The sequence below is a fragment of the Athene cunicularia genome (genome assembly GCF_003259725.1).
Source record: "Athene cunicularia isolate RWA chromosome 4 unlocalized genomic scaffold, athCun1 chr4_part1, whole genome shotgun sequence".
NCBI classification, from domain to species: Eukaryota; Metazoa; Chordata; class Aves; order Strigiformes; family Strigidae; genus Athene; species Athene cunicularia.
The window spans coordinates 13486708-13505459 of NW_020799098.1; positions in this window are offsets into that span (position 1 = coordinate 13486708).

Below are 18752 nucleotides of genomic sequence, written 5' to 3' on the forward strand. Positions count from 1 at the left end.
GTGTGGACATCAACACAACAGCATGAATGCACTTAATTAGAGCAATATCAGCTCAACTGAAGCAATATAAGTTATGCTGACAATACTTCTCTGTGCAAAGAAATGCTTAAATAGTCTTAGCTGAATGCATTTTTTTTTGCAACATAGGAGAGGTAGAAGATTATATAAATTACAGCAGTTAATAGCCATTTGATTCATCACTGAGTCTCACAAAAAGAGAGAGTCTGAAGTGATTCCTGAGGTGGATAAATTCTGTTGTATAATGTCAGGATCAGTCTTGTAATCCTTGCTAAATCAACAGCTCTTTGCTCCCATTGAGCTCAAAATCTGTCCTGGGAGAACAGAAAGAAAAGCAGTCTTTCACTATAAAAACCAAAACTATTTCTAAATATTTATTACTTTTTTCTATAAATGTTATTCATTAAGAAATCTTCATTTTCTGTAATACATTTCAGAACTTTTTCTTTTTTTTCTCTAATCTTTATTCACTCTAAATTCTGAAGTGGCAAGTTAGGCCAGCAATCTCATTAGCAATTGAATTTGTCTGTCTACTCTGATATGCTTGGCAATGACTTGTTAGTATTAACTGTTAAGTTCCCTTCTGTTTGCTGAATACTTTTCAGCCATTCAACCTTCACAAAATACACTATTTAAAGTACATGGTTATATATTTTTTTTCAATAACTAAGATAAAGTATACAGAAGGCAAATGTGAGGAAGTGTTACTTCACATTTTTCTGTCATGCTTTAGGAAACTATCAAATTGCAAATTATACATTGTTGCAATGAAGTTAACTGTTTTTGTTTTTAATTTGTATTTCTGAGGTGTCAGCTCTTCAGGTGTTGTAGATTATGAAGCTTTTCAACAAAACAGAATCTACCTCTTTGAGTGTGTAAAAACGAAGCAGGGTTTTTTCTGCCTTCTCATTCCCTCTGCTGAGTTTATGAGATTTCTGCAATTAAATCCAAATCCTTGATGCGAATCATCAAAATAACTGACTGTCCATAGTGTGTTAAAGATTAGACTGACTCCTTTGAAAGCTCAGCATGCTAAAACCCAATGTTTATTTAATGCTTTTTGCCAGTATATATCAACATCACTGTTACACGGGAAGCAAGTGTAATATATTTGGGAAACTGAGGCATGAAACTGAAGTGAAGCCTCAGGTCAACAGCAGAGCCAAGATGTTCCAGATTTTAGCTTCACCTTCTGGTTCACCTTATCTTAGGAAAGGAGGGAATGCTTCTTTAATTCTGTCATATATTTTAACTTAATTATATAGATTGAACCAACTCATAGGTGAATTCTTTAAAGCTGCCTTGAAGCCACTTTTATTTTCTGTATTACTTTCCCAGAAATAGCTGGGTTGGGAGCCCCTGGCTTTGTGCACCTGCAATGCTATGGAAATCAATGGGATTCCTCTTAGGCACAGTCTTGTATCTGTGCAGAGCAGGTACAGAGAAAAGCAGAAGTGTGCAGAGAAGAGAAAAACAAACAAGACCACCACAAACAGCAAGTATTCAGCTTTGTGTACCTGTCCCATTTTTCCACTAGCATGGGAGTAAAGGACAGGAACTCCACCCTGTGCCACCTTTTTTTCATTTTTAGTGTGCCTTTACAAAGGCTAGTGGAAATCAACTACCTTGCCTACTTCTTATCAGTGAAATGCCTCCACCTGCACAACAGGCAAGCCTCGGCTTTATTTACTTAGTTAATTACCACCAAAAAAAAGTTACATAATACAAATGTACATACCTCAGGATAATATGTTACACAAAAAGAAATATAATACTTTAATAGCTCAATTAAAGTCATATGTAAATACTTTGACTTTACCATCTATGGCTTACCTGTCTAATGGATACGGATTTCAATGGATTTTTCTATAAAATTGTAAACTCCTAAAAAAGAGGAAAAGGTTTTAAAAATTAATATTATTTTGCATTTTTTAGGAGCTTTTCATTCGTGTGGAGATTCGGTTTTGTTTCTTTTAATATGCATAGTAGAAATGAATGGAATGCTTAAAACTAAAGACCTCTCAAAAGATATTTGTGCTTTTGTTTTTATTGGGGATTGATGGAGGCTGCAGTCAGGCATAGTGTGCTTTTTTAAAACGACTTCAAATAGTCGGTAATATAATAATTACTTTTTATGTCCACATTATTGCTGGTTCTCTGTTTATTAGAACATGACCTGTATGTCAAGAAGTAATACTATGTACCAGGGCTACAGTGCATAAGACTTCATAGAAAGTACCCTTTGATCCAAATTATATGCCCTTTGTACATTAAAATAATGAACACTGAAGTACTTTATGAAGCATGTGAGAAGTTAGAGTTGTATGGACTGACAGAAACACCAAGTCTTTAAATAGTGTCATACAACCTGCACAGAAGTCAGAAGCAAATTACTCATTTAGGAGATCTCCCAGAATCACAAGTATGAATTTTAGGGGTTGGCTACTCGTTCCTTCAAAGATAAGGGATTGGTAAATGTTAGTTGTTATTTTGGCTTGGGAACCAAATAAAGCTCCTGGGACTAAAATCAGAAGGCATAGATAGATAGATAGGTGATTTTATTAATGTACTGGTAAGACACTGCAGATGGTGATAATAATGTGCTGCAAGTACTCACATGGGTCAGTGGCACAGAGGCTATGGAGGTAATGTCTCCTGGAAGCCAACTTGTTTGACTGCAGTGTGATGAGCTAGGTAATACAGTAACTGTGCTTTGCAGGAAATCTTCTTTAGGAGCAATGAATTTTAAAAATGGCATATTAAATAGGAAGAAACAGCTTTATTTGGCACCTTTCTTTGGATGCTGCATTAGCTATTATTTAGATAAACCTTGACCTCATGTCCAGATAAAGGAAACAGATCTGTGAATGTGGCTTTAAGGGTTGTCTGGTTAGAAATGGGCCACAGCCACTAATCCTGGTTTTAAGCATTTGCCTACAGCAATTATATGCTTGGGACAAAAGACATTGATACCTGAAATGCTCTGGTTTCAAGCAGGTACAGTTGGAGCCAGGAAGCTAAGGCAGAGATTCACAGCCCTTCATTCATCAAACTGGAGAGTCATCCAGTTCCCAATGGGAAGTCTTCTTTGTCACCACCTAAAAGCAGTACCAGACAGGACTTGGAGGCTCTTTTCAACCTAAACCACTGTATTTTTCACAAGTAAGCATGAAGATAAACTCTGTCAACCAAGGGCTAAAAAGGGAATTCTGTTTCACAGAAACTGTGTAGCATTTGCTATGCTGGCACTATTTTGAGTAAGTGTCAGCCATGCCAACTAACTGTGGCAAATACAGATGCTTAGGACATGGGGGAAGAAAGTGGGGAGAGAATAAGAGAATGTTAGTCATCTAATTAAATTTCTAATCCAGGTTTACATAATTAAGTAATAATGACTATGGGGAAGGGCATTTCCTGGCAGTTAATGACCGGCTGGAGGATTTGAGAGCTTGAGGTAAAGCCAAGTGTTCTTAACACTGTCAGTCATTAATTGCCAGGAAATGCCCAACTCAGGAGGTTATTACAGCCGTTATAAACCAAGAATAGAAAAATATAAAGAAAAAAAGACAGTAATTACCTTTTTAAAGTGTTGAAAGCTGAGCACTGAACTGCCTGTCGCTATGGAGACAGAGTTTTATTTATAGCATCAGTCCTTTGCTAGTATTTAAAGACTGCCCCAGTACCCAAAGGAGGGCAGGAGTTAGTTCTCAGGGCTCCATTAGGTATATAATTGGTAATTCAGAACATCAGCTCTGTGCCATGGGCCACATAACATCTGCAGACATCAAGAGTATCACAAAACTTTACAACACTGATTACAAAATACTGGCAGCCACTCAAAACATTTTATAGTTACACATACCTTCAGAAAGCATTTCCAGTAGTTCCTGCTTTGATCTGCAGAGTGTGTGTCTCTAAATAGGATCCTTGTAATGTCACATTGTGCTGTTTCCTAGAAGTTAAGTGCTTAGGGACCAGATCTTTAAAACTGATTAATGCCATAGCTCTACTCAGCCAGACTGTGATCACTAACCAATTTTACAATTGCATAACAATTGATTTCATTGGAACAACTCCTGATTTACACCAGTTAGTACAAAGAAAGAATTCAACCCATAGTGTGTAACAAATACAAAGCCCAAAACCTCTTTCTTACCTTCTTTCAAGACTGAAAGAAATTATTCAATAGTTGATTCCTAAAGCAGCTAAAACTAAAATTTTGTTCCTTTTAACGTTCACTGCCTAAAAGATTCTGTTGCTTTTTATAGGATACAGTATTTGAAATTTGACCAGTGTTTCAATGAACAGAGTATTTCAGATAAATTGGTCAAAAACTTAATCTCTACCACTTGACTAATTTGGAACAGTTTTTGGTGTTTTGTTTGGTTTTTTTTTTAAAGGCCCAATAGAAGACTTATGTAGCTAAATCAAGATAGAAGCAGGACTGAGGTCCCTGACAATAAAGTCATAATCCAAGACAATTATTTCTTCATTTTGACATCCTACTAAATTCACTCATTGTCAGATTTATAAATTCTGGTTCTGTGTACATGCAGGGCCTGATCTCTTAGCTGTTCTCACAGATGATGAATCAGACATCCGTAGAATAATTTCATTTTAGAACAAAATGAGACGAGGATAGGTGGGTTCTGCTTCCACCTCTCCTCCACCTTGTGTAGCATCCTCCTAGTATGAGTACTCAGCTAGGAATACAAGTACTATACAACACCAAACACTGAACCTAGGTCTCTCTAATCCCTGCTGAGTGCCCAAGCCATTATTACAGGGTAAGGATTCCTTTTGTGCTTGATTTCCAGCCCCCTGATCTTGCATCCTTTGCTAATTGCAATAGAGATCGACAGAAGGGTACTTGTGATTCTTTATTTGGCCACCTTTTAAAAAAGCCTGGGCATTCTGAACCAAAACAAACTCTTATCTCTGGACTGATTTTTGAAACATGGATCTTTAATCACCTCTCTATAGATGCAAGCATAGAATTTTAGGCTTAGTAAAATTAATATACTCAGCATGGTATTTACTCTTCAGAGAAGGGTGAAATTAATGCTTCCTTCTTCTCCCTTCCCTCACTTCATATTTTTCCTTTAGTGTACCATCCATTCAGAGGTTGAGCCTCACAACTGGCTGTAGACAGATGTGATCTTGCTTTGCCTGTTCTGTGAGATGGCTGGATTTGAGACAGATGCTGTCTAGAAGCTATATTTCAAGCACTGTGCCATGCTGATGTGGCTGTGCAGCTTCTGGTTAGAAGTAACACATATCAGTCACAGTCAACTAATGGCAGAGAGAACATATCTTCAGTCTGATGACTGAAGTAGGAGCTGCCTAAGTCTCTCCAGAGGTTTACAGACAGCTTACATGATGAGTACATGAAATCTAGACTCCATCCTGGACAACAAATACCTAAAATTCAGAGGCCACAAAGCATTCATTAGGCTTAGGTGACACTAAATGCTGGCTAAGTCTGTACTTTTCAAACGACTCCCCAACCTACTATTCAAGATAGATGCTGCAGCATCATCACTGTAAGCTGCAATCCACCAGAAGATAGGTAGTTCTTCCCAATTCCTGAGTTTACTGCCTCAGCCTCGTAAAATTAGTAATTTTACTCAGAGCTGACATTTCTTCTGTCCTGGTGCTTGAGCCAGTGAGGTACTGAATGTTGTACCAGGAGACATACCTGTCAGAGCCGATGCAAGGACATAGCAGAGGCCTCAGCGTTGTGCTGTGGTGAGGAATGCTTTGGGATGGGATTTTGTTTTGAACATGATGCTGTGGCTTCTCTTCTGCTCAGCGGTTGAACACAGCAGACACAGCTGGCTGGCAGATGTGGCCAATCAACCTTATCTTGTATAAGAAGTTGTGGAGTAGTGAAGTGGTTGTGTTGCCGCCTCCTGAATGCATAAGACATGGGCCTAGATGGGAAGAGAGTGCAGTGAAGAGAGAACCACTGGCTTTATCCCAGGATAATCAATATGTCTGCATTTGGAGCAGTGGGGAAAGAAAGTGTGATATTTTTCCTTAGGTCCGTGTAAACTCTTGGCCTTTGGGTCATAGTGTCAAGTTTTTCTCTTGCATTATTAAATTATGATAGCTTCCAGATTTCTTGTTGAAGTATAATCCATATAAATTTTTCTCTTTTGTCTTAAAGAGAATGTAGCAGAACTATACCATTCCATAGCATAGTTTTATCTCCAGTAGTTCAATAGTTATATCCTTTTGTCTTGGCTAGAAAAATGTCTATCCTACACCCAAATATTGAAAATGCTTCAGTATAGACCTTTTTCCTATCTCTTAGTTTGACTGGTTCACTCTGGATTCTTTCACTGTCCTCTTCTCCTCTGTTTCATAAAATACAGGAAGTGAAATATAGCTAAAATATTCAAACAGACTCATATTCTTGCACTGCTACACAATCTTCTTTGTAAATGTGTTTAGGAAGACAGCATTGCTGTAGAATTCATTGTTCAGAAGAAGGAGAACTACCCAGGGTGCTCACCAAAGCAACTAGTCAACAATGTGTTTTACCTGGTTTTAACCCAGTACTTATTCTGATGACCAAATTTGGTTGTGAATACTATAAAACATGTGAGGAGCTCATGGCCAAAAGCAGTACGGCTGCAGCCATATGTGTCCTTTCATAGGAAATGGAAAGGAAACACTGGACGCAGCGTTTTCCTACTCGAATCAGGAATGTCAGACTGTCAGCAGTGATCCCACACTCTGCAGATTCCGGATTCCCCAGCACACATCAGGTAGTCTGCTTCACGTCCTTTTGAAAAACTTCTGCAAAATGACAGCTGTAATATTAGTTTTTTAGCTCCACTGCCTAGAGTGGAGAAGCAAATGTACTGTTATTTTCCAGGGAGGATGTAAGACATATGCAGATGACTAAGGAAAACTTTTAAGGAGCCTTAAAACAAAAGATGCTTATGTACAGAAACAACCAGAAAATTGTAATTGAGCTCTTCTTTGCTTTGCAGGCTTGGGAATTGGCAACACATGGCCCCTTTGCATTCTAGGTTTGAATAAGAAAGCATTTAGGTACATGCTGGAGTTCACTCAGTATGACTGTTAGATTTACTACATATCCTGGAAATTATTGCAGATTTCCCTTTTTTCCTAGAAAATATTTTAATAGTAACAAATTATAAGAAACTTAAAATATCAACTCGGGAAATTGGCATTGTGCTGTTTATGACACTTTTTGTGGCATAGTTCATAGGGGGAACAATAATCCAATATTGCAAAATCTGATTAATTTAAGATCTACTATATACAGTTAGAGCACATTATCCCATAGCCTAGGGGTCAGCATGTTTCTCAACATCTATGATAAGCTTTACCATTTTATACCTAATTGGATGCCCATCATGAACTTTTTAAGCAAACATAAACCTGACAACTATTATAACTGCACAAAGCAGTAAATATTAACCTCAAGTTTGGCCCAATAGCTGAAAATAAGCTTTTTCTCTAAAGCTATGAGAAGCTAATTAGGTATAAAGGCAGAACATTCAACATTCATGCAACTTTTTGTACTAATGAGCTTTTTCATTAGAGAATTTCTACATGTCTGGGTCTAGAAATACAGTCATTACAGACAGAGGGAATAGAGATACATCGACAGCTATTGTAGCCTGTATGTTACCAACTACAAAACTGAAATGTCGCAACTGCATTAACCTGGTTGTGTAGGCAAGCTTTGACAGACCTCTGAGCTTTGTGTTAGCAGGAAAAGATAAATATTAGAAATGAGGAGAAGCTAGAATTTTTATTTCACAAGTTTTTCAGTATATTCACTTCATGATTGGCCAGAAAGTCCTCCAAATTAAAACAAAATGTATAAAAGAAAATATCAGAAAAGATTTTACATTGGTCAAAACTTTAATTTAAAAACAAGTCATTTTGTTCTTTTAATTTGACCTTTCAGGGGTATGTTATATAGTACTAACTAAAAAATAAATAAGCATTTTCATGATCAAAGCATTTAATATCTTTGTTCAAGAATTATTGAAATGGTACATTTCAGTATTTTCAGACTTCCATAATTTACTCAAAATAAATGTTAAATAAACAGTTTTGTAAAAGTTTCACTTTGGCAAATATAAAAAATATAATATATAATATATAATATACAATACATAATACATAATATATAATATATAACATATAACATATAACATTTAACATATAACATATAATATAGAATATATAAATATGAATTAGCATTTTAAATTAAAAATTAGTAAATACTTTCAACAAAAAAAGACTTTTTTTTAATGTACCTTTTTCTTTTAGAGGAAACTCTTTCATACTGAATATAATAATTTTTTTTTTTCGTACCTTTCCCTTTCATCAATGTTACATCGTTTCCCTTTCATCAAAGATACATCTTTTTAATGAAATTTTTTCCACTGAAGTGAACCTCTTTCAGAAAAATACATGCTTGAATCCAAAACACATAAAATATTTGCCCAAACCATACATTTTAATGAAAAATTTTATGTGGTGGAAAAGACACCTTCTATTTGGAAAAAAAAAAAAAAAAAAGTTTTATGATAGATTACCAAATTACAGATCAGCACTAAATTAAAGAAGATGAACGGTAATAATTTTTTGTGTGTACATGATAAAAGGACAGACTGAAAAGTCAGGTTTTACTTGGAAACCCTAAAATATAATTTAGGAAGAGCATTAACTCACCAGATGATTATTAGACATCAGGTATCCAACATTAGAGAGTGAAAGAATGGATATCTATTACTATTTTCTGGCAGCATGATGCCCAAATATTACAAAGACAATACTCTGATTCTAGGTTGGATTTTCCTGATGCTTAGTTCATTCTATAACTCATTTAAAGGGGAGTACCATCATACTACAAAGTTAAATGGGCCTCAACACAAAAAAAGAAAGGATCTGCAATGTTCATCATAGATCAACATAAATCTGTAATGGAGTCTGCTGCTCAAGACATGATCAGCAACATGGACCATACTACCTGTTTATAGTAAGATCAGGACAGATAACCACTCCTCAAGCTAGAAAGCTTAAAGAAGTTGTCTAATGAATGTATAAGAAATGATGCTGATGCTGAAGCACAAGTACAGCAAATCCAAAGGCTGTAAGAATGCAGCGGGCTTTGGAACCTGTCTCCAAAACCCAAATGGAGCCCGTTACTTACTTCTTGCACATCTCCTCACATTCAGTTTGACGGGTCAATGCAGTGATCTGTTGTGCCCTGTCTTCTGCCTGTGCTGTGTAATACTGCACAAAAGGCTCATGTCTGACAGCTGCAAAGGCTGTGATGGAGCTCAGAAAATTTGTCAGAGCTTTCTTGAAAGGTCTGACTTGCTTGTGATGGGATCTCCTGTGATATGGCATGGCTGCTTCTTCATAGTCTCAGTATTCTGTACCTCTTGTTGCTGGATCTCTGCTTTGTGTCTTGACCCACAAGTTCAATAGTTTTGGAAAGGAACTCCCAGTTGAAAAAGAGAATTTGGAAATATCCTTTTTTGCTCTGAGAGCAGGAAAATGTATAGAGGGCCAAAACATGGTCAGACATGATGCATCCAGCAGAAAATGGCCAGGAAGTGCTCATGTTTGTGTTTATCTGGAAACATCTTCTAAAATTTAAAAAAAAAAAAAAAAGTCTTTCAGGTACATCACGAAGTATAATAATGTACTTTGTAGTTAGTGACTCACAAAAATCTCCTCACCAGATCATTTCCACCAGTATTCTTGGACACATTACTAAATGATCATCAACAGGCAGTATTTTGATCGTATCAGTTGAAGTTTCTCAGAGATTAACTTCATTAAGGATTAAAGTAATTTCTTTATCACAAGTGTCTGGTTTTAATAACTTTGTGTTTTCATCATATGATAACCAATTTCCAATCAGATGTTGTTTGGTATTCCAAATACATATTGACATTTATCACTTCGCACATCCTCAAAAGAAACAGAGAACCTAACCAAAAAAAAGCAAACAGAAGTTGGACAATGATTCCTGGTACCTCTCAACTGTGAATACTTACTACAAACAGGATAACATCTATCACTTTTCTGAATCTTTTCTGTGGAGTCTTCTTACTCCTAGATTCTGCAACTCTTTTAAAGCTGGGATTTCCAAGCTGCAGGATGCAGGTCCTCAGAGGAGGATATTGCTCACACAGCTAAATCTTTCCTTCTGAACACATGCATGTGAAGTGCAGAGCCAAAAGGAGATGCTATTACCGATACTAAAGCAGCCCTAGTACAATGGGAAACTGAGGAGAAATTCATGAGGAAACACAGGCCACCATTTCAGCCACATGAAGTTGGTGAAAGCCAGCACTGCTGCTAATGCTGCTCTCACTGTGAAGCATCCCCCTTCCCTTGCCTTGGCAGGACATTTCCATGCCTTTGTCATTCCTTCCATTGTGCCAGCCCAAGAGTTTGTACAGCTGAACAATGACTCAGAGTGGGGAACTGATCCAACTGAAAATTAATTTTTTTTTTTTTTTTTTTTTTTTTTTTTTTTTTTTTTTTTTTTTTTTTTTTCTGGCTGTGTTACTTCTACCGTTTCTCAAATCTGATTCACTGTGTGGCCACAAGAAAACTTGTTCCAGCAAAAGGAAAGGTTCAGGAAAAAAAAAAAAAGAAAGAAACAAGTACCACTACACTGGAAGTGCTGGATTTTATTAACTGAAAATGATCCTATGGAGCTGTGAAAGCAAAGACTACTCCCAGTTATAAAACTAACTTGCTGTATGGTTTCAGACCAGTTGCTCTCACTCTCTCTTCCCAATTTCAGTCTATTTAGACTCTACGTTCTTCAAAGCAAAATGTTTTGTTTATTATACACTCATGTAGTTAATTTCTAGTCTATGTTGGGGAACTGTGGTAATGAAATCAAAATAATGATTTCTGAGGGCAAAACCAGTTTACCTAAGGGATTCACGTTAGTTAATGAAAATGCAAAGCAATCATCACCTCATGCAGTATTGCCCTATACTGCAAACTGAAGAACATGATATTCTGATTATCAGTGAGATCAAAGTTCATCACAAAGTCAAGAAACTCATGTGAAAGACATCTGCTTAATAAAAGAATTTGCAATATATATACTTTTTAAAATTAACATTTTATCTGGCATTTGAAATGCTATGGATTTTGTTTCTTGTTCAGAAGCTAAAATAATCTAAACATTTTTCTCTGCATTTTAATTTTTTATGATATCTGGACATACATTTAGTCATAAGATTACTACAACTGTTCTTTGGTAAGGTTTGGGGAGAAGAAGAGGGAGATACAATTTTCAGATTATTTTTCTAACCTTTATATCACCATATCAGAACAGTGAGACAAGGAAGTTGTCCTGAGACAGGAAAGTTGTTTCACACATGATATTTTAACAAGGGGTTCCTAGGACCTCCTGTTGATCCTCTCTGGCACTTCATCACCTTAGAGACTTCCATGATGCTGTCAGTCCTCAACACTTCACTTCTGCACCAAGACTTTTCCCTGGGTCTGTGTTCCTACTTCCTTTTTGTTACAAACAAGGATGATGGAGAAACATTGTGATTGTTCATTTTCCCCTTGAAAATGCACAGGGTTATCTATTCTAGCTTTTGTCCATACTTCTGTGGTTACTGGTGTATGTTCCACAAAAGGGAGGATCTCTGCATATTAGCAGATGGTTACCCTGGTGATGGAGACACAGTTCAACCAGCATCCCTACCCTCATGACTACTGATGGAGTTAAGAGGAGATGGCATTTGGAGGAAATATTGCAGTAGGACAAACTAAGGAGAGAACACTGTTCTCTCACTTTGCCTCATTTAAATTAGTAGTAACAGTGCTGAGTATGATGTAAATTCCATAAGCAAAGAAGGCTCCTTTCTTCAGGGACCCTGTAGTCTACACTTTTCATCCTTTATCCAAGTGTTGATGCTTTTTAAAAATCATTTTTGCTTTGCTAGTGCCCCAGTAGGAGTTTAAGAAGTCAGTTGCAGCCAATTGTACTTTCTCCTTTCTCTCAAAAGGGGATAAAGCTTTCAAATGATTTGAATAAACTGTGATTACATCTTCATTTGTCAGTAATGGGATTACCACGCTGATAAAAGAGACTTCAGACAAACATACATGTTTAAGATTGGTGTAAATTACCCAAGAGGGTCGGGAAAATCCTTTGGGCTCCTTAGGGCCCACCCCTCCCTCTTTGAAAGCTGGCTGGCACCAAGATCCCTGAATAGGCTGGGACCAGCTGACCATTCCCTGCTGGGGGTTGTGGCTGTTTTCCTGCGCACATGCTCGCTGAACTGGAAAATACAATTATACACATCCAAGCTTGCAGTTAGTTTTTTGACTATATCTAGCAAGCTAAACTTTTTTCAACTAATTGATTTTATCTCTGGTGAAGAAGATGTCATAAATCTCGGTCAGCTATTAATGATTAAGAGATAAAGGCAACCTGAGAAAAATATACGTGCTGTTGTTGCTAAATGCCAATGGACTCCATGGTGAGATAATCTTTTTAACATGGCGACCCATCCCACATACAAAATGTTTGTGCAAAGATCCATTTGTGAAGGAGAACAAATGGGGAAATCTGAAAGCAAGCAGGAAAGATATGAGTGAGAAATGAAACGCAAATTCAAATCCTGTTAGGGCTAAAGAAAAAGAAAGGCTGGAAAATAATCCCACTCTGAGTCTCTATAATGAATTGCATATTACAATACAGAGGGATTGCTCAGGAGGATTCTAAACCTCTGTAGAGAGCAAGCATAGGGATTAGTTAACTCTATAGTTGTCTTCAACTTTATGAGCTCTTGATTCCGCCATCCATATACTTTTTCAGTGGGTTTTACTTGTATTGGCATCAGTGGCATTCCTTGTTTGGCTAAATACTACCCAGAAATGTATGGGCTGCAAAGTGGGGTGTTTATATTGGAAACTGAGAAATATAATTTGAGTATGTGGGTTAATCTAGTGGGGAATAACTTCACTGAAGTGAACTGAATTACATCAGAAGTACATGTGCAAAACTCAGGAAAAAAAGGAAAGAATAAGTATGGTTTGGACAATTGCTATATAGAATACACAGCTTTGAGTAGCTAGCCAAAACATATCTTGTGGTAAGACTGGTCAAAGATTTGCAGATGGCGCTTCTGACATCTTTTCTTGAATACATCACAATTCTTTGTGGGAATTAATCGAAGTAGTCAAAATTTCCTACTAGAATGAAGCAAAGGTTTTGTTTTGCTGTTAGCATGTTGCATGATATAATACAATAAACTTCCGACTAAGCTACGTTTCTAAAGAACATTCTCAAGAAAAGAAAGTCTGGGATAAACTTTTTCTCTCAAAGTTTCAGAATCTTCTGGAGAATGGATTTCCATTACTTTGATCTTGCACTCAGAAGCACAATGTATTTGTAGATTATTACACTAAATGTGTAAGAACTAAAGCTAGATTTTTTCTGATTAGGAAAACTTTATCACCTTAATTCAAGGATTGCACTACATGTATGCATACGAAACAAAAGCAGTGACATCCATTATCTCTTTCCCCAAAGACCCCTGCAAAGGTCCTATAGTTAGAACCTTAATTTGAATATTAGCTTGGACTTGACATAATTTAAAACCCGTTGTTGCTGAACATTCTTCATTTCCAATAAGTGAAGTGAATGACTTTTGGGCAGCTTATTTGCAATCCTGATGGAGGAGCACATATTTTAAGGAAAAAGGGCGGGTTGATATCATGATGGTCTCTGTGTTTATTATTCAGGAAAAGAATACCCATCATGCCAAGATGCAAGTAAAACTAAATAAATTAAAGACCTTGAACCAAAGTTCCTAGTAACTATCAAGGCAAGATTCAACAATTAGATAGAATAACTAATGAGGAGTAAAATAAATCTCAAGTCTCTCCTGAGGATTTCTCTAGTTACCACTCATCAGTTTCTCTACAATCCTGCCAGAAGAAGCAAGTTTTGAGGAGTCAGTGGCTTTATGGAACAGTTCAACATGCTCTGAGCATAAATGATGGTATGGAAGAAAAGAAGCACATGCAATACTGAGAGGGGCTGAGTTGCCAACAGGGCTGATCATTAACTGGTGTAGTAAAGTTAGATGTAACACAGTGGAGGAGAAGAAGAATTCAAAGAGAGAGACAATATGATCAGAACGTCATGGTAGATATGTTTGCAGTTATAAAAAAACTATCTGAATGGATATGTGAGCATGATATGGACACCAAGAAAACCATTGATGAAAAGATTACAGTTGTCAGGTTCTTCTGGTTGACTTTGAAAGAAAAGTCAAGAATTCAGACAAAGTGAAATAGCAAGACTTTTGATATGGGAAAGGTGAAAAACTGAAGTAAAAAATTGGCTTTCCAGAAAGGAAGTGGAATCACAGTTGACATCCATTTTTATAGTGACAACTATAATACAGTAGTCATCATCTGTGACAAAAAAGGAGAAAGGAAAAAGCAAACCCCTTGATATTCGGACAAGCATTAACAACTTGACAAGTATCAGGTTTTGATATATCATATTTAAATGGACAGATAGATAGGCTCAGTATAGATGAAAAGTGATAGAAGATATTGGTAAAAATAATAGACATAAACAGAAAGACAGATGTTTGAGTGTTTACTACAGGAAGGGCAGTAGAAATCACATAAGAAGATGAGGTTGTGGAATCAAAAAGTTGAAAGAAAGGGAAAAAGAACTATGGTGGACGGTACAAAAATTAAACCACCTATTTAACGAAAAAGAACAACATTGCAAAAGACAGAAAAGTATAGATAGAATAGACAAGGGAGTTAGTCATAACTGAAGGAAAGAGTGAGTCTGACAGAAAATTAATAGAAGGGTATTGTCAATGGCTCAATAAGAAGGTGAGAGCCAGGCAAACGGTGAGTTGGCAGGAAAATTAATTAGCAAGTGTTCAATAACACAACAAGCCAAGCTATAAAATAAGGCAATATAACTGTGCAAAGATTACCAAGCAACAGGGCAGTGAGCTAACAAGAGTCACTAGGTGAAAGAAGCAAAGAGGCTTCCTGAACAGTAAAATTTAGAGCTCAGGAGTTTTCAAACTATGTCAGAACTTGTGGGTTCCAGTAGTGATCCAAAGTTGTGATGTGAATAGAGGGTGGTCTCCTTCATAAAACCTTCTCTCTCATGTTGGTAGTCCTGTCTGATGTCTGCCTTTGATTCTAAGCACTAAAATTGGTCAAAGATCTCAAAGAAATCTCCCTTGCTATTCAAGCCTTTCTTTTCCCTTTTATCCCCCGTTTCTAATCTATTCAGTACCAAGAGAAAAACCCTAAGGAAGTATTATTCTGATGATCTTTGAATCCAGTAAATACGAGTTCTAACATCAAGACCCATTTGCCTGGAGTGTTCTCCCATTAGTTACATGCTATTTATATAAATTTATATAGTTCTAATTTTTCCCCTTCCTATTGGTCACTTGTTTTCCCATTGACAATTGCACTATATCCCTTTGACAAATTCAGCAATCACTTGCTGGAGGGAGGATTAACCAGGTTTTTTAAGCCTGAAGTTCAAGGTGCACTGTTTTATAGGAGTAGTTAAATATAAATCATCATAGTATCATGTTAGAAGAGACACTAAGAACATCAACTATAGAGAGAAATTCTCATAGGCATCTATGTAATGGCCTGAATTTCATACTGAACATCCAGCAGCATCTTAATATATTTAATAACTTAAATAAAATATTACAAACTGCCAAAAAATCAAGTCTTTTGGAAATTCTATCCTAAGAAGTAACCTAAGAGAGTTAAAAGCCCAAGACTCATGGTTTTCAGTTGGACTTATACTCCTAATGCCTTTGTGTACTTTTAGAAATCCTATTCAAAAAAAAAAAAAAAAAAAAAAAAAAAAATTGGCCCCAATCCTCAAATGTATTTCTAAGTTCTTGTGATTTCAAAGGGAGTTAGGCACAAAAAACCTTTGGAGGATTAGGTACTTGGTATATATGAGCAGCCCAAGTCAAAGTCACACCAGGCTTTACTGGAAAAACACAGACTTTAAAACTTGAGAGCTGATAGAGATCACAGCAAGTAGTAGCAGCACACTTTGTGTGAAGCTGCACTTAATAACCAGACACTGTAACAGCTGCAATTTCTGGGTAATTTGAAAGTGTAACATCAAAGCATCAAACATAACATCCATTGTGGAGAGGGATGTATCGAAAAGAAAAGGTAGTAAATACCTTAAGAAGTACACAAATTGGGAATGGCACATTACCTCTCCCAAACCAGTAGGATATCTCACAGTATTTTTGAATGTGAATTGGAAATGGTAGGTATGGCCTCTTAATGAAGGGCAGTAACATAATCTTTGCTTTTTCGTTCAATAATTTCTCACAGTCTAAAGGACTTCTCAGACTTCATCAGTTCTCTGTGAGGAATGAAATGTTGTCCCTGAAGCTTAAAACACAGGATCCAATTTCTTGTTCTCTTATATGTGTTTTCAGTGACTTCTATTAAAACTGTTTGGATGATCCCTGTTATTACAATCTGAAAAAATAACACTAAATTTTCCTATTTAAAAATCATGGAACTGAAGTGGAGCAATGCTAAGTCGAGTGTCTCATATCATAACAAGAAGTCTGTGGTACAGCAGGAATCAGTATCCAGGCCTTCAAATACAAGTAAGTGCTCTAACCCCATGAGATTTAACTCTTCCGCAAGAGAAAGCTACAAGAAGGCAGCATGCATCAGATGGTTGGACATACATCCATTGAATAGCCTGCACGTCACTGACTTTATTGCAGGACTATTTATACTGTCAAATGATCATATTTGTCCCTGTCATCAAGCCACAACCAAGGCATACTTTCGTATCAGTCATGCCATCGCCTGTCATATGACCATGGATGCCTCCATGAGATGATCAAAATGCAAACTCTTGTAACTGAACACATCTGTATCATTCAGGCACTCTTCAGTCCATGTGAGCCCCTAAACGTACAAAGAATACTGTGTGACTTTCCAGTTAGAATTAGACAAAATACTAGCAATTAGATGTTAGGAACAGAGGTAGACATGTTCAGAAAAAAGTTTCAGAATGAGAGGATGTAGTCAGATTTGAAGAATTTAAGTACCTCTCCTCTTAGAGGAGAGGACAAATAAAGTGATCCCAACAGAAGACAACAGCTTAGTCAGAGAAGAGAAAAAGAGTGACATTCAGTATCTTTGCACAATGGGAATGTAGCCAAGAGTTGTTTTGAGTGTCTTAAAATATATATATTTTAGTCTATTAGGTTTCTTTGTTCCACATCCTTTATTGCTTAGTTATGTATACTGTATCACTAGGGTTTTTTTCTCATCTATAAACATCAAGGTCATGCTGAGGCCAAGCCTAGATGAGATGAGATGTATGAGATGTAAATTTGCTTTGGCTAAGAAAATACTTGTGGGTGGGTCATGTGATACTGCCTTATCCTTTTATTTGTAATCTTTCGGATTAGATAGCAATGACCTTAAAAACTCACACTATACTCTGGAAATTAGTCCATCTGTCTATCAGTTATTCAATTGCTTCTGCAGGCCACTGTGGTGATTGTGAAAGGGACAGTAGTCCCTGGGGTGACCTTCAACAACAAGTTTGCAAAATAAATCTTTCCATAGGATGCTTGAAAGGAATCATGTTTTTTCTAAATTGTTTTTCTTCATTTAGGATAAAATTTCTCTGAAAAGTTTCTGTTCCTTTTTAAAATATCCTTTCATATGTACGTATACAAGTACTGTACATACATGACTGCATGAGTGGGTTAACATTTCTAACCCTATTACATATGAATCTATGTATTTCTCTGGAAGCATATTAAGGTTTGTATGATGAAAGGTAGATCCAAATCCACAAACTATTTGTACAAGGACAAACTGAACAACTGTGGTCAAATAAAATATAAAGAAAATCTCACAGCTAGAAATCATTTCTGAGAAATAAATCATGGAACTAGAAGAAAGTTTAACTTCAAATGTTTTGGTTTTATTGACCAGCTCCATAACATGGAATGTTTCAACACAGCCCTAAAACTGCCCCTTCACAATGGGGGTAGAACACATTGATTTGCAACCTTTGGATCTAGATTGACTATGTGTTTCCAAATATGTTTTCCCACCCTCTTATGACTCCCTGTTGTAAAATGTTATGCCAGTGGAAGGAAAAAAACAATAGAATATGAATCAGAGTTCACATTTTGGACATTGAGTAATGGTGATTAAACTTATCTAGACACAGTTACTGCCTCAAGAAATAATATTTCAGATGCCATTCAAACATTTTTTGGAGCTGTCTGCAGCAATCAGGATAAAGACCACAACTTTTAAACTGCAGGATTAAACACAGGCTTTAGAATTTAGCAAAGTGTGGCCTGAAACTAATCGGCCACCTGCAGATCTGATCACTTCGGACATCCTGACTGGGTTTTAGAAGCCTTCCTGCACATCCCTTGCCAACAGCATAACTAAACTTCTTGCACAAATCCACCAAATTGTTCCATAGTACTAAAAAGCTAACATTTCTGACCCGCCTTATAATTTATAGGTGCTGAATTTAACCCTGATGAAGTTTAGGGCACGAAATTCCCTTCATTTTATTATAGCTGAAGAAAGTCACTAAGCTCATTTTTAGGAGCAAGGAGTTAAAACTACTGTTATCTGTACCTTAAGCATAAACACAG